Source organism: Balaenoptera acutorostrata, chromosome 19, assembly GCF_949987535.1.
Source record: "Balaenoptera acutorostrata chromosome 19, mBalAcu1.1, whole genome shotgun sequence".
In the NCBI taxonomy this organism is placed as follows: Eukaryota; Metazoa; Chordata; class Mammalia; order Artiodactyla; family Balaenopteridae; genus Balaenoptera; species Balaenoptera acutorostrata.
In genome coordinates, this window is record NC_080082.1 from 64,525,988 (window position 1) to 64,542,646 (window position 16,659).

The 16,659-nt window shown below is 36.1% G+C and overlaps 1 long non-coding RNA gene across 2 annotated transcripts in view; it reads left to right on the plus strand.

The window, feature by feature from the left end:
* The first annotated feature begins 1,391 nt into the window (after positions 1-1,391).
* LOC102998593 (uncharacterized) overlaps positions 1,392-16,659 on the plus strand; it is a 30,866-nt gene continuing 15,598 nt past the window's right edge. For both annotated transcript variants that reach the window (XR_009006073.1, XR_003622723.2), the window contains exons 1-5: positions 1,392-1,527; positions 3,413-3,460; positions 8,786-9,018; positions 15,184-15,279; positions 16,538-16,625. This is a non-coding gene — a long non-coding RNA (uncharacterized LOC102998593). The remainder of the gene's footprint in view (positions 1,528-3,412; positions 3,461-8,785; positions 9,019-15,183; positions 15,280-16,537; positions 16,626-16,659) is intronic.

Sequence of the window (16,659 nt, forward strand, 5' to 3'; positions counted from 1 at the left end):
ATGGATGAGCAAACAGCATAGAGAAGGCTCATGGAGGGGCATGTCTTTTCTCCCTATCCTTGTATACACACATCCCTCTACTTAGTTAAGTTCTCTGTCAATCTGCCATAGAGGTTGGTTCCAAATCAATGGTCACAAACCTAATATGTACTAATAAGACACTGTTCTTGTCTGCAGGCATTTACAGTTTAGGGGATACAGGATATTTAAATATGGAAGCATGTAAGGTACACAGGTAATATAGAGGATGATGAACTCCATGGTGATGGATCACTTTTGGAGACAGCGATAGTATTAAAGGGAGAATAGATATTTACTAGGCACACAAAAGTTGGGAGGCTATTGAAGGCAAGAGAGAAAGTACAGAGGTACAAACTAAAGGCAGAGGGTTGTGGAGTATTAGGGGAGTTACAAGTTCCAGCATTTAGTACAGTGACTGGCACATAGGAAGTGGTAAGCACTCAATAATATTGAATGAATGAATGAAAATATCTTAGTTTAGCTGGCCTGTCTCTAAGGCATAATCTAAAGAGAACACTGAAATTTGAAGGTCACCCAGACATTGAGATTAACCCATGGAAAACATGCCCTCACTAAGGAATCACTAGTGAATTTTGAAGGCTGTGATGAACTTAGGGTAACCACAGCAAGGAGCAACCTTAAACCTAGTCCAATTTTTAACTATATTAATGAAAACCTCCTACATGAAAGGCATAACAGAAGAAATGACCGTTTCTAGGGCTTAAATCTGTTTACCTCTGTTTCTACTGTCCTACACAAGATACCTGGGTTTGGGCCAAAAAATAAACATTTACAAGACAAGAAAAATCACCACCCACCAAAAGAAAAAGCAGTCAAGAACTAGACCCAGACTACCTCACACAGAATTTTAAATAATATGTTAAAGGCTCTAATGAAAAAAGTGTACAACAGGCAAATTAGATGGGTCATTTGATCAGAGATGAAACTATGAGAATCAAACGGAAATACTGAAATGAACACAGTAAAGAGATGGGAACAATACCTTCAACAGGCTCATAGGTATACTTATAACCAAGGAAAGAATAAGTGAACTTGAAGGTAAGTCAATAAGAATAGCCAAACTGAAACACAGAGGAGGGCAGGGGTGACAGAAAAGAACAGATCATCCAAGAGCTGTGGGAAAAGATCTGTTGGTCCAACACATGCAGAATTGGATTCCTGGAAGGAATAGAGAAATTGGGTGAGAAGAAATATTTGAATAAACAATGGATAATGACACCAGAACAAAAATCTATAAAGCTCAAAGAGTACAAGGAAAGATTTTTTTAAAAAGACGTTACATAGGAACAAAAGGGGGAAAAAACTGTCTTTATGAAATTTTTCATGAAAATGTCTTTCAGAATTGATAGAGAAATGAAGACTTTCTCAGAGAAGGAAAAAGCATAAAATACATTGACAGAAGACCCTACTCTAAAAGAACTGTTAAATGAAGTTCTTTAAACAGAAGGAGATACACTTAGAAAGAGATCTGGAAATGGAATAAAGGTAAGACAGTTTTTTTTTTTAACATCTAAATACCTAAAAGCTGTCTAAAACAGTATGCTATAGCATATATCAGTGTAAATAGATGACAGAAGCACAAAGGATGTGAGGGAGAAATTAAGAAATACATTGTGTAATATCTTTACTTGTTAATGTTACATTACTTGAGATATATTCTGGTTAATTAAAGACATTGTAACCTTACAGTAACCTCTAAAACATTTTAAAGAGATGTAAGCAGTTAATAGAATAAAATGGAATAATTAAAAATCCTCAGTTAACCCAATAGAAGGCAGAAAGAGAACAAAAACCAAAGAATAGGCAGAACAATTAGAAAATAGTTAAGAGGATGGATGGGTTTTAATCCAAATATATAAAAAATTGCATCAAATATAAATGGTCAAAACACACCAGTTAAAAGACAGATGATAAGATTGAATGAAAAAGCAGGACACAGCTATATGCTGTCTAGCAGAAAGTCACTTTAAAGGCATAGGTAAAAGTTAAGTAGTGGGGAGAGATAGATCATGCAAGCATTGGTAAAAAGGAAGCTGAATTCACTTTTAATATCAGATGAAGTAGACTTCAGAGTAAGGAATATAATCAGGGAAGAAGACAAACACTACGTAACAATAAATTTTCCAGGTAAACATAACAATCCTAAACGTATATGCATCAAACTACAGAGGTGCAAATTTCACAAAGGAAAAAAAAAAGTGTAAATAGTCTACAATAATCATTAGAAACTTCACCACTTCTCTCTCAGTCACTGATAGAACAAGTAGAAAATCTGTAAGAATATAGAACTGAACAACATGATCAACCAAATTAATGAGTTGACATTTATAAAATATTCCACTCCACAAGAGTAGAATACTTTCTTTCCAAGTACACATGGAACATTTCACCAAGAGAGACTGTAAAACAAATCTTAATAAATTTTTTAAATTTAGTTATATAAAGTATATTCCCTGTTCATACAGAACTAAACTGGCAATAACGGCATGGTATCTGAAAATATTTGGAAGGTTTAAATTACAAATTCCACTTTTTTAATAGATAACAGAATTAAATTTACTATTGAATAAGTGGACCCATGCAGTTCAGACCCAAGTGATTCGGGGTCAACTGTAATGAGTACAGAGGAATCACAGAAGTAACTGAAAATGCTGGGATTTAAATCATGATGGGAAAGAACCATTATGTGATACTTTCTGTGCCGTTTTCTGATATGTCACACACTCCTGGAAATACGTAAGAATTCAGAAATTGGCTAATAAGCGTCAAGTAATTCAATCTTCAAACGTGTGGGTTTTTCTTCAGCAGTTTCTTCTTTCTCAGATACATATGCAGAAATTCAGGCAATTCAGGCAGATGTAACAGGTTAGAAATGAGAAAGCCCCCAATTTCCCACCTGATTTTAAAGTCAAGAACTTGACATGTAATTTAACTTCTTAAAGTGCAGACCCCTCCACTGCTCTGGCTGCATCTCGGGCCACCCCCCTCGGGCCCCGCCACCTCGAGGAGCAAGCCCACCTTTTCCTCCACCGCTGGCACCACATGACACAGAACCTACATCCTGTGGGTATCTGCTTGATGACCTTGTGCTGAGTTCGCCTCGGTCATTTCTTACTGCCCCAGTATGTTTGATTCCCAGTACTCCTGCCACGTTGCCGAAAAATGGAATGAACTTTGAGTCATTTAGAAGAGAACAAGGAGCTATTTGGAAACAGCCAAGGTAGACTGTACACTCAATCCTATTTTGTATATTTCCTCAAATTCGTTTGCAAGATACAAGTTTTTCAGTTTATGTTCCATGGTCATTAATTCTGCTTTTGACATTTCTTGACTATGAATTTAAAGTTAATGATCTTCTTTTTGTTGACAGACAAAAGCTCATCTACCTCGCCTGCTTCATTATTTAAGATCCCAAAAGGTGAGTTTAACTTTGTGTTTATTTCATGAAGGTTATAAAATTTGCTGTGGGAAACTGGGTCTGTTACTAATTGTGGCAGATATATCAAGAAGTCAAACGTTTATTCCTTTATAAAAAGCACCTGACAAAGGATAAACCAGGAATAAGTTGAAGAATTATCTATTTATTCTTGAGTAAGGTTGGCAGTTTTGTTCTTTCAAGAAAATTATTCCATTTTATCTAAGTGGTTAAATTTATTTACATAAAGTTCCCAATATTCCCTTATCTGTTTAATAACTGTAGTGATGTCATCTCTGCCATTTCAGATATTGGTAACTTGTATGTTATCTTTTTTTTCGTATTGTCTGAGTGAAGATTTATTGGTTTTATTGACCTGCTTTTGTCTTTCCTGTTTCCTACTGATTTCTTTATTTCCATTCTTACGGTAACTTTGGGTTTCATTGCTCTTCATTTTCTAATTTGTTAAGGTGGAAATTGAAGTCATTGATTTGAGAGTTTTATTTTACAACTTAGACAGTAATATTATGTTTCCTTTTAAGTAATGTGTTAGCTGCATTCCACATATTTTGATATGCTGTTACAAGTTTCATTCAATTAAAAATACTTAAAAAAAATACTTTCTGTTTTGCCTTTTGAGTTCTCTTTTAACCCATGGGTTACTAAAAATTGTGCTATTTAGATCCAAATATTTGGGGGATTTTCCAATTATCTTTCTATTATTGATTTCTAACTTAATCCATTCTAGTTAGAAAACATTTTGTATGAATTGAATCCTTTTAAATTTATTGAGATGTGTTTTAAGGCTTGGAATATTGTCTATCTTGGTAAATGTTCTGGGTGCATTTAAGAAGAATGCATATTCTGCTGTTCTTGGGTGGAGTGTTTTTTAAATGTCAGTTAGGTCAAGTTGGCTGATAGTGTTGTTCAAGTCTTCAGTGCCCTTACTGATTTTCAGTCAACTTGTTCTTTGGGAGATGCATGTCAAAATCTATTATAATTGTAGTTTGTCTATTTATTTTTTTAAATTGAAGTATAGTTGATTTACAATGTTGTGTTAGTTTCAGATGTACAGCGGAGTGATTTAGTTTTATATATATATTTATATATATATATGTTTTTCACATTCTTTTCCATTATAGGTTATTACAAGATATTGAATATAATTCCCTGTGCTATACAGTAGGTTATTGTTGTTTATCTATTTTATATATAATAGTGTGTATCTCTTAATCCCAAACTCCTAATTTATTCCCTCCCTCCACCTTTCCCCTTTTGTAACCATAGTTTGTTTTCTGTATCTGTAAGTCTATTGCTGTTTTGTAAATAAGTTCATTTGTATCATTTTTTTTAGATTCCACATATAAGCGATATCATATGATATTTGTCTGTCTCTGTCTGACTTCACTTAATATGATAATCTCTGGGTCCATCCATGTTGCTGCAAATGGTATTATTTTATTCTTTTTTTTATGGCCGAGTAGTATTCCATTGTACATATATACCACATCTTTTTTATCCATTCATCTGTTGATGGACATTTAGGTTGTTTCCATGTCTTAGCTATTGTAAATAGTGCTGCAGTGAACATTGTGGTGCATGTATCATTTCAAATTATAGTTTTCTCTGGATATATGCCCAGGAGTTGGATTGCAGGATCATATGATAACTCTATGTTTAGTTTTTTAAGGAACCTCCTTACTGTTCTCCATAGTGGCTGTACCAATTTACATTCCCACCAACAGTGTAGGAGGGTTCCCTTTTTCCCACACCCTCTCCAGCATTTATTATTTGTGGACTTTTTGATGATGGCCATTCTGACTGGTGTGAGGTGATACCTTATTGTAGTTTTGATTTGCATTTCTCTACTGATTAGCAATGTGAAGCATCTTTTCATGTGCCTGTTGGCTATCCGTATGTCTTTTTTGGAGAAATGTCTGTTTAGGTCTTCTGTCTTTTTTTTTTTTTTTTGATTGGGTTGTTTGTTTTTTGATTCTGAGCTGTATGAGCTGTTTGTATATTTTGGAAATTAATCCCTTGTGGTTGCATCATTTGCAAATATTTTCTCCCATTCCCTAGGTTGTCTTTTGTTTTGTTCATGGTTTCTTTTGCCGTTCAGAAACTTTTAAGCTTAATTAGGTCCCATTTGTTTATTTTTGCTTTTATTTCCGTTTCTTTAGGAGAAGGATCCAAAAAAATATTGCTACAATTTATGTCAAAGAGTGTTCTGCTTATGTTTTCCTCTAGGAGCTTTATAGTATCCAATCTTACGTTTAGGTATTTAATCCATTTTTTTTTTAATAAATCTTTTTTTTTTTAAGTTATACAATTTTTATTTATTTATTTATTTATTTATGGCTGTGTTGGGTCTTCATTTCTGTGCGAGGGCTTTCTCTAGTTGCGGCAAGTGGGGGCCACTCTTCATCGCGGTGCACGGGCCTTTCATTATTGCAGCCTCTCTTGTTGCGGAGCACAGGCTCCAGACGCGCAGGCTCAGTAATTGTGGCTCACAGGCCTAGTTGCTCCGCGACATGTGGGATCTTCCCAGACCAGGGCTCGAACCCGTGTCCCCTGCATTGGCAGGCAGATTCTCAACCACTGTGCCACCAGGGAAGCCCCATTTAATCCATTTTGAGTTGATTTTTGTATATGGTGTTATAGATGTTCTAATTTCATTCTTTTACATTTAGCTGTGTAGTTTTTCCAGCACTTATTATTGAAGATACTGTCTTTTCTCCATTTTATATTCTTTTTTTTTTTTTTAATTTATTTATTTTTTGGGTCTTTGTTGCTGCGCATGGGTTTTCTCTAGTCGTGATGAGCGGGGCCTACTCTTTGTTGTAGTATGCAGGCTTCTCACTGTGGTGGCTTGTCTTGTTGCGGAGCAGGGCTCTAGGCACGCAGGCTTCAGTAGTTGTGGCACGTGGGCTCAGTAGTTGTGGCTCGTGGGCTCTAGAGCGTAGGCTCAGTAGTTGTGGCACACGGGCTTAGTTGCTCCGCGGCATGTGGGATCTTCCCGGACCAGGGCTTGAACCCATGTCCCCTGCATTGGCAGGCGGATTCTTAACCACTGCGCCACCAGGGAAGCCCTCCGTTTTATATTCTTGCCTCCTTTGTCGTAGATTAATTGACCATAAGTGTGTGGGTTTATTTCTGGGCTTTCTGTCCTGTTCCATTGATCTGTCTGTTTTTGTGCCAGTACTGTACTGGTTTTGATTACTGTCGCTTTGTATTATAGTCTGAAGTCAGGGAGTGTGATTCCTCCAGCTCCATTCTTTCTTAAGATTGCTTTTGCTACTAGGAGTCTTTTGTGTTTCCATACAAATTAAAAGTTTTTTTATTCTAGTTCTGTGAAAAATGCCATTGGTAATTTGATAGGAATTGCAATGAATCTGTAGATTGCCTTCAGTAGTATGGTCATTTTAACAATATTGATTTTTCCAATCCAAGAACACTGTATATCTTTCCATCTGTCTGTATTGTCTTCAGTTTCTTTTATCAGTCTTACACAGGTCTTTTGCCCTCTTGGATAGGTTTATTTCTCAGAATTTTATTCTTTTTAATGCAGTGGTAAATGGAATTGTTTCCTTAATTTTTCTTTCTGATATTTTGTAGTTAGTGTATAGAAATTCAACAGATTTCTGTATATTAATTTTCTATCCTGCAACTTTATTGAATTTATTGATGAACTCTAGTATTCTGGTAGTGCCTTTATGATTTTCTATGTATAGTATCATGTCATCTGCAGTGACAGTTGTACTTCTTCTTTTCCAAGTTGGTTTTCTTTTCTTGTTTTTCTTCTTGGATTGCTGTGGCTAGGACTTCCAAAAGTATGTTGAATAAAAGTGGCGAGAGTGAGCATCCTTGTCTTGTTCCTAGAGAGAATGCATTCAGCTTTTCACCATTGATTATGATGTTAGCTTTATCATATATGGTCTTCATTATGTTGAGGTATGTTCCCTCTATGCCCACTTTCTGGAGAGTTTTTATAAATGGATGTTGAATATTATCAAAAGCTACTTCTGCATCTATGGAAATGATCGTATGGTTTTCATTTTCTGGTTTTTTAATGTGGTGTATCATCACATTGACTGATTTGTGGATATTGAAAAATCCTTGCCTCCCTGGGATAAATCCCACTTGATATTGGTTGTGTGATCCTTTTAATGTATTATTTGGTTTGCTAGTATTTTGTTGAGGATTTTTGCATCTATGTTCACCAGTGATATTGACCTGTAATTGTTCTTTTTTTGTGATATCTTTGTCTGAGTTTTTCGTTTTTTGTTTTTTTGTTTTTGGCCATGCCACACGGCTTGTGGGGTCTTAGCTCCCTGACCATGGATTGATCCTGGGCCCCCCTGCAGTGGAAGCACGGAGTCCTAACCACTGGACCACCAGGGAATTCTCTGTCAGATTTTGGTATCAGGGTGATGGTGGCTGCACAGAATGAGTTTGGAAGTGTTCTTTCCTCTGCAGTTTTTTGGAATCATTTCAGAAGGATAGTTGTTAACTTCTCTAAATGTTTGGTAGAATTCATCTGTGAAGCCGTCTTGTCCTGGACTTTTGTTTGTTGGGAGTTTTTAAATTACTGATTCAATTTCAGTACTGGTAATTGGTCTGTTCATATTTTCTATTTCTTCCTGGCTCAGTCTTGGGTGATTGTACCTTTGTAAGAATTTGTCCATTTCTTCTAGGTTGTCCATTTTATTGGCCTATAATTGCTCATAGTAGTCTCTTATGATCCTTTTCATTTCTGTTTTCGGTTGTAACTTCTCCTTTTTCATTTCTGATTTTATTGAAATGGGCCCTCTCCCTTTTTTTTTTTTTGATGTATCTGGCTAAAGGTTTATCAATTTTATTTATCTCTTCAAAGAACCAGCTTTTAGTTCCATTTATCTTTCTATTTTTTTAGTCTCTATTTCATTTGTTTCTGCTCTGAATCTTTATGATTTTTTTCCTTCTACTAACTTCAGGTTTTGTTTGTTCTTCTTTCTCTAGTTCCTTTACATGTAAGGTTAGGTTGTTTATTTGAGCTCTTCCTTGTTTTCTGAGTCAAGATTGTATCACTGTAGACTTCCCTCTTAGAACTGCTTTTGTGGTGTCCCATAGGTTTGGGATTGTCATGTTTTCATCTCTAGGTATTTTTTGATTTCCTCTTTGATTTCTTCAGTGATCCATTTGTTGTTTAGCAGCATTTTATTCAGCCTACACGTGTTTGTTTTTTGCAGTTTTTCTCGTAGTTGACTTCTAGCCTTATAGCATTGTGGTCAGAAAAGATGATATGATTTCAATTTTCTTAAATTTACTGAAGCTTGTTTTGCCACCTAGCATGTGATCTATCCTGGAGAATGTTCCATGTGCACTTGAGAAGAATGTGTATTCCGCTGCTTTTGGATAGTATGCTCTATAGCAGGGCTCCCCAACTGGTCCGTGGCCTGTTAGGAACCAGGCCGTGTGGCAGGAGGTGAGCAGCAGGCGAGCGAGCGAAGCTTCATCTGTATTTACAGCCACTCCCCATCGCTCGCATTACCACCTGAACTCCGCCTCCTGTCAGCATTATGGTGAGTTGTATAATTATTTCATTATATATTACAATGTAATAATAATAGAAGTAAAGTGCACAACAAATGAAATGTGCTTGAATCATCCCGAAACCATCTGTCTCACCAACCCCAGTCCGTGGAAAAATTGTCTTCCATGAAACCAGTCCCTGGTGCCAAAAAGGTTGGGGACTGCTGCTCTATAGGTGTCAATTAAGTCCATTTGCTCTACTGTGTTATTTAAGTGTGTGTTATTTATATCCATTGATGTAAGTGGAGTGTTAAAAGTCCCCTACTATTATTGTATTACTGTGGATTTCTCCTTTTATATCTGTCAATACTTGCCTTATATATTGAGGTGCTCCTATGTTGGGTACATATGTATTTACAATTGTTATATCTTCTTGGATTGATCCCTTGATCATTATGTAGTGTCCTTCTTTTGTTTCTTGTAACAGTCTTTACTTTAAAGATTTGGATTTGTCTATTTATTTTTGTAGTTCTATCAGTTTTTTTCCCCAGCTTCAGGTAATTTCTTCACATGCATGTTCTGATGAATATTCAGGTAAAATTCAGCTAAAAATTCTGCAGATGTCTAGGGTTTTTTCCTCTAAGAGCTTTCAGGCACTTCATCCTGTGAACTCCAGTCACCTCAGTCTCCATGACTTTTAGCATAATTTCCTCAACTTTGGGAGGCCACAGCCTGGAAAGTTTCCATGCAGTTATCTGGGGAAATCATAGTACTCATTTGTTTCCCATGTTTCAGGGATCTCTGTTTCATTGCCTGTTATCCAATGTCTTGAATGCCAAGGTTTCATGTTTTGTCCAGTGTTTTATTGTTTCAGATGGGAGGGTAAACAATTCTCTATAATTCCATCTTCACCAGCAGTGCAGATCTCAAATAAGCATTTAGTTAGGGTAGGCCTCACTGTGGAACTAGGATTTATTTTTAAAAACAGGGTTGCAATGAACAGTCTTTCACATACGCTTTTGCAATTTTTTACCAATATTTTTGGAGAATTAAATTGCTGGATCAAAAGATAGGCATATTTTGATAGATACTGCCAACTTGCCTTTCCTATTCAAACTAGTATTTATCTAGAATGAAGGTTACTTAGAGGAATGTTATGTACCTTTGTCCAGTGCTGCCTACATCTTGCCCATCTTGAGATATATTAGTAAAGTTTTTCAGAATTTCTTCTGCCTACTTTTTCTCCATTATGCCACTTTTCCAGAGGGCAGACAGTGCCAAAGATATTGGCATGTTCTTTTAATGTGGCTCTGTTAATTCTGTAGTCTACTTTTCATAGTGTGTGATATAAGGTGGTATCACTTTCCTCTTTCAACAATGCTAGTATATTGTTTTTTTTTTCCTCACTTTGTTCAATTTTAGTAAGAGGAATTTCTAAATCTGAGTCTACTATCAGTCCATAGGGTCTCTGAAAGACTAGACTACATTTTTGAATGAGTAGAGCTCTTCCTGATCTGGCTGTTTATCAAAGGCCTGTGTTCTAGACTAGTAGGAAATTTGTTTTAGCCTAGTGATTCTCATTTATTTCTGTGTATTCAGATCACCTGGGCATCTTGTACGATGCAGATTCTGAATTACTAGCTCTGGATTAAGGCCCAAGATTCTGGAATCCTAAGAAATTACGAGGTGAGGCTGATGCTGCTCATCCATGCCCCACATGTTGAGTAGCAAGGATTTAGCATTTACCTTGCAGTCCTGCACATCATTCGCAGCTTCCCTCTCCTCTGTCAGATGATAAATCACCTCTTCAAAACCCGTGTGTTTCCTCCTTGAACACTCCAGCTCCTCACCCCTGCCACTCTTTTGCAATTGTAAACAGAATTTATGGAGACTTCTAAAGCCAGACTTTTCAGAGTAATACTGTGGCTTCAGTTGAGGTGCCTTTTCTTTTGCCCTTCCAGATATGCCACTGCTTTGGAGGTATTTTGTGCTCATCAATGCATCATCAGTTTCCTCTCCCAGGATTTTCACCACATTTAGCAGCATTTCCTTGTGGATTTTGAGACTCAGAATTATAGATGTTTCTTTACTTCATCGAAGATGGAGTTTCCTTCTGTTTCTTATTCTTCTTGTTGCTTTCACTTGGTTTCAGAAAGGAGAAATGGATAGAGATATCTTGGTCCCACCATTTTAAATTCAAAGTTAGTATTTTTAAAAGCTCCTCATACATACATTTGAATTTGCCTCCTTATGGGAATGCACCAGTCTGCTACTCTTCCATAGAGACCATGAAAAGGGAGGGGGAAAATGGAGTTTTTCTAAACTGGAAGGCAATCCCCTTTGTAGAGCAGATCTGCTATCCTTTCTGTAAACAGCTTCACTTTTTGTTGGCTGTCTCTGACATCCTCTGTGCAGAAAGCCTTCTTTGGAGGTCTTTAAAGGGAGCTCCCCTGATGTCTCCTGGCATGAATGGTGCAGGTGAGGCTCAGCCACTTGTCACCCAAGCCCTAGTCTTTTGCTGTTGGAGTTACCTTGTCCAACGTGCAGCCATCTCAGGAGTCTGGCAAGATAGCTTAATTACTAGCAACTGTGTACTGAGTCCAGTTGACCCCTGGAAATTTAACTTACCCTTGCTACAGGGGCTGAGGGAGCTCCCTGTAATTACACACAGTATCTCTGCAGCAAAAGATAGGTATATCTACACACTTAGTGAATCAGTGATGCCCTTATATCAGGGCACCTGAACCTGTCAGTTCAGGTCTGTTGTTTTCTTTATGGGAACTGATTCTCAACTGCCCTCCACCCTACCCCCATCCCATGGGAATTTTGTTAACTGGCCATCCAATGATCCAATTCCCCTGGCATGCGAACTTGACCCAGCTTGGCCAGAGTACCCCCTACCCTGGATCTGGTGATTGGTCCAGAGTGGGCACATAGCATAAACTGGAACAAATTATATTTTCCTCCCAGGGATTGACATGGAGGCTCAGAAAGAGAAGGTCACCTTGCTTTTGAGATTAAAAGCTCTAAGAATTTTTAAAGTATAATATCATCAGATGCCATTTTCTTCCTACCAAGAGACAGAACCTGCCAGAGAATGAAACAACTGAACACAGAGCTGTGAGCTACTAATCTCTGATGAGTCTGAACACTTACATGCAGCCTACCTGAGACTGTAACATACATGCTCTACATCTTTGAGTTATAGGAACTAATAAATACCTTTTTCCTAAGCTGATTTGAATTGGGTTTCTGTCATAATCCTGATTACAGTTGTTGTAATTTTATTTGTAAATTTATCAACTTTATACACTGAGCCTTTCTTATGAAAGGTAAGGATTTACTTCATCCCACTAAGTGAGTTATATTAGCTCCTCTGATGTGTTTTAACTTGAAATACAGCTAACCTACATTTCTTATTCTATCGACTTTAGACATCTCCTGAATCCCCTCTATATACAATGAGCATATTTCCCCTTATCCTTGCTTCAAGCTCTTATTTCCCTGTCAACCTCCCACCATCCAGTCTATATCAGCTATATTTTGCCTTTACATTATTAAGTAGATATTAGATATGTAGACAGATATATATACACATAGAGACTTCAGTGATTTGTCTATTTTAAAGTTGGAAATAAAATAGCATTAGATCGTTATCACCACGTAAATATTATTCTCTGAAGAGTCAGAGCCAAGCAACGTGTGACGATTACATTTTCTGCTCTGCAAGTCCAATGTTATGATCCCAGTACCCACTTAAAGGAATCTATTCCTTGTATCAGTCATATGGATTTTTTTTTTCATATTCTAGTTATTTTCCAAAGTCATGTCACATTTTATGGGGGCTTGCTTTATATTAGGACCATAATATCTGGTATGGCTTCTCCTTTTTTTTTTTTCCCAGAGCCAGTAATTTTCTTTTCTTCTGACGAACTTTTGTCTTCACCATATTACTAAAATCCTCAAACTTTGTATTAATTCTATTTAATGTAACCCACCCCTTTCATTCTTCCTTAAGTTCCTTTTCACTGACTCCCTGGATATCTAACCTACCAGTAATTTGGTCTGATTCTTGCAGGGTGATCATCCTATTCATCCTCAACACCACTTTACTAGGTTAGATCCACTGTTTAAAGCCTTTCCTGTTTTTTCCCTTTTCCATCCAAATTTTGCTGAAGCTAATCATTCAATACCCTATTAAAAGACAGTGGGAGTAAACTGAAGTAAACTGGTAATACAAAATATCAGTACTTGGCCTCATGTTTAATTACTGTTTGGGTATAAAGTTCTAGATTCAAAGCAGTTTTAACTCATAAGTTGGAAGGTGCTGTTCTGTATTCTACAATCTAATATTGCTCATCAGAGGGAAGGCTAATGCTATCTTGATCATTATTCTTTATCAGGAGAAATTTCCATTTTTTAAAGCTTTTAGGATGGCCTCATCTTTAGTATTATGAAATTTCACAAGCGTTATTTCTGGGTGTCATTTTTTTCTATTGTAATTGTGCTTTTTGCCACTTAAGCCTGCCCAACATTGAGTGAGCTATTTCTAGCTGAGTGCTCATAATTTTCTTCAGTTTAGAAAGATTCTTAATCATTTATTTGATACATTCCAATTATATTTTCTCTATTAATTTTTTTTCTGGAACTCATATTAATTAGATGTTAGGCCTTCTAAACTTCCAAGTCCCTTTTGTTTCTCATTTAACTTTTCAATTTATGAAATTGAAGAGTTTCCACAATTTTCTTTCAAACCTTCTATTATTACAGCAATAATGTTTTTTCATTCTTAGGAGTTCTGTCTTATTCTTTTTGGTAGCTTCCCATATTTGCTTTAAAAGTGCAACATCTGTTCAAATCTCAGACTAACATAAATTTTTAGTTTTCTTCTCATTATATAACTTTCCCTACTCTGGTTTAGTCTCTCTCTTGGTCCTTATGCTGATACTTTTCTTCATCTGTGATGATCCTTAGCTGTCTGTTCACATTTAAGAATGATATGGTTCGATTATCTTAGGTAGATAGCAGGAGGTTCTTTGGTTATTCTCATTGTAGATGTTTCCCTGAATGAAAAGGTTTACTGGGATCTCTGCCTGCATGGGAAGGGCTAGTGAGTTGATGAGAAATTCTCCAAATTCCAAAAAAGGTTTCAACTTAGGCTGTCAACTCTCACTCTAGCTGCTCTAGTTCTCCGTGAGTTTGTTGAATTTTTTCATAGTTTGTTTTTTAAATTTTAACATTCTTATTTAAAACTTCAAACATTACAGATAATGGTAAATCTACCCTCTTGACCAGAATGTCCAATTCTAGTTCCCTCCCCCAAAGAAACACTTTATCAGTTCGATGTGTCTGTTCAGGACTTTTTCTAAGTATTTGCATACTTACATAAATGTATTAGAAATATATTTTAAATACATAATACTCTATTATTCTGGAAAATTTCCATTTTCAATCAGTGTCTTTTAGTCAAATCCATACCAATATTACCAGTCCATTCTTTTAAACTGGTGCTAGTATTTCTAGTCATGCCTCTCTTGATGGAAATTTAGATTGTTCCCAGTTTTATGTACTGTGCTGCCCTCCAAAGGGGTTATAGTGAGCATTTTTAAAACTTCAGTGCCTGCAAATTAGCACTGATGAGAGTATTTATTTCTCTACACAACTACCAAGTTTTTTTAAATTATTGTAGATTATGTAAATTTGCATCTCTCAATACTAGCAAGGTTAAGCAGGGACTCATATTTATGGTCCATGTGTATTTCTTCTGACTTGCGCATTCTTAATCCTTTGTTCATTTTTATTCTTGCTTGGTTGTCCTTTACCTATTTATAGGTACTCTTACATCTTTCCCTTTGTATTATATTACAATTTTTTCCCATTCTGTTTCTTATCTTTGTCTTTTTAAAAGCATTCTAACTTTTGATATAATGAATTTCATTTTGGCTTTCATTTTTGTCTAATTTAGGAAGATGTGTCCAACAGCAAAGTCATAAGCATATGGTACTATACTTTCTTCTAATACTTTACTATTCACTTTAACATTCAGGATTTTATTTAACTGGAACTAATTTTTGTGAATGGTGTGAAGGAAGGATCCATTTCAATTTACTTATAGAAGAGAGGGTAGAGTGGGAAAGCTGTTGGCAGGGTTACTAACATAACTTTCACATAAAAAATCATTAACTGTCTTGTCATCGTGTCTCCTTATTACCCAGCCTCTACACAAGCCAACTCAAAGCATGAACTTCTCTAGGGACCCTTTGGACAGACTGACTCCCATTACTGAAATCCCTGTCATGCCAACATTTCAGGTAACAGCTTCTTCTGCAACATTTCATGAATAAGCACTCTTTTCCCTTTTGTCTTTTATAAAATTTGATTCTTTCATCCACTGATGACTCCTGCTCTTTTTTGATACCTTTTAAATTGTTTTATCTGTTTAATAGGATATGGAGGAAAGATAAACTTGTGTTTAACTGCAAAAGAAAACCTTGATTTTCCCAATGAAAATTTTGATGCTGACAAGTTACCTTTTAGAAATACTGTACAAATTCATACACCCTTACATCAGTACACAGAAGTACCTCCTCTCCTATGCTTTTGCAATGCAAATTTTATCAATCTGATATTGAAAGATGGTAGTTCATTTGTTTAACTTGTGTTCTGATCCTTGTGAGATTCAGTACTTACCACTTTTATCAGTCACCTGTTGCCTTTATACCATTTTGCCCATGAGGGGAGGAGGTGTCATTTTTCTAAATGACTCGTAGGAGCACTTTTATGTTAAGGATACGAACTTCATAGGTTAAACATATTTTAATGTTTTTTTTCCAATTCTAATGTTTAAAAACCTTTCGTTTGTACTATCTTTGACTATATAAAAGCTTATTAAAGTTCTTATATAGTCACACCTAGAATCTTTGTGTGTGTGGCTTCTGGATCTCATGTCGTATTTAGGAAGATTGTTCTCCATGATTATAAAGCATGTTACGGTGTCCTCTAATGAGTCTGTTTTGCATCTGGATAAAAGAATGAAGTGATTGTTTTGTACAGAAATAATTTTTTTGAGCAGAATCTCATTTACCAATACTGTTAAGCCACTGACATGAAATATCACCTTTATTATATATTTCCTTTATGTGTGTATGTTGTCAATGTGTATGTGTGTATGTTGACAAACACGTTTCAAGCCTTAAAAAAGTCTTATTTTGTCAGGTACAAAGAATCTATTAATTTGGGGCCTACTAACATCTGTAGAATACTGAGTCTTCCCCTACAGAAGGATAAAATGTCTATTCTTTTAATCCTCCATTAAACTTTGGTCATTTTCTTTGTACTTATGTTCACAAGAGAACTGGTTACTGCATTGATTGCATGCTCAAAGCCTTCAGGATTCAGGAAGTAATATAATGTGTAAAACAAGTCAGATGTAAGGGAACAGGTAGTGGTTTGAATTGTGGAGAACTGGAAAACACATGCCCATCTAAAGGTATTCATATTCATTTGAAACTTGATGCATATCCATGTTGATGAGTTTTGACCTATAGTTTGGGTTTCTTTTCCCTCTAGTTTTGGAGTTACAGCTTAGAAGCTTAACAACTTTTCTATTTAAACGACATGGGTTTAATTACAATTCATCTACCTGGAATTAGGAGAGGTGAGTTAAATTTTACTTTCTATTCTTCTTTGGT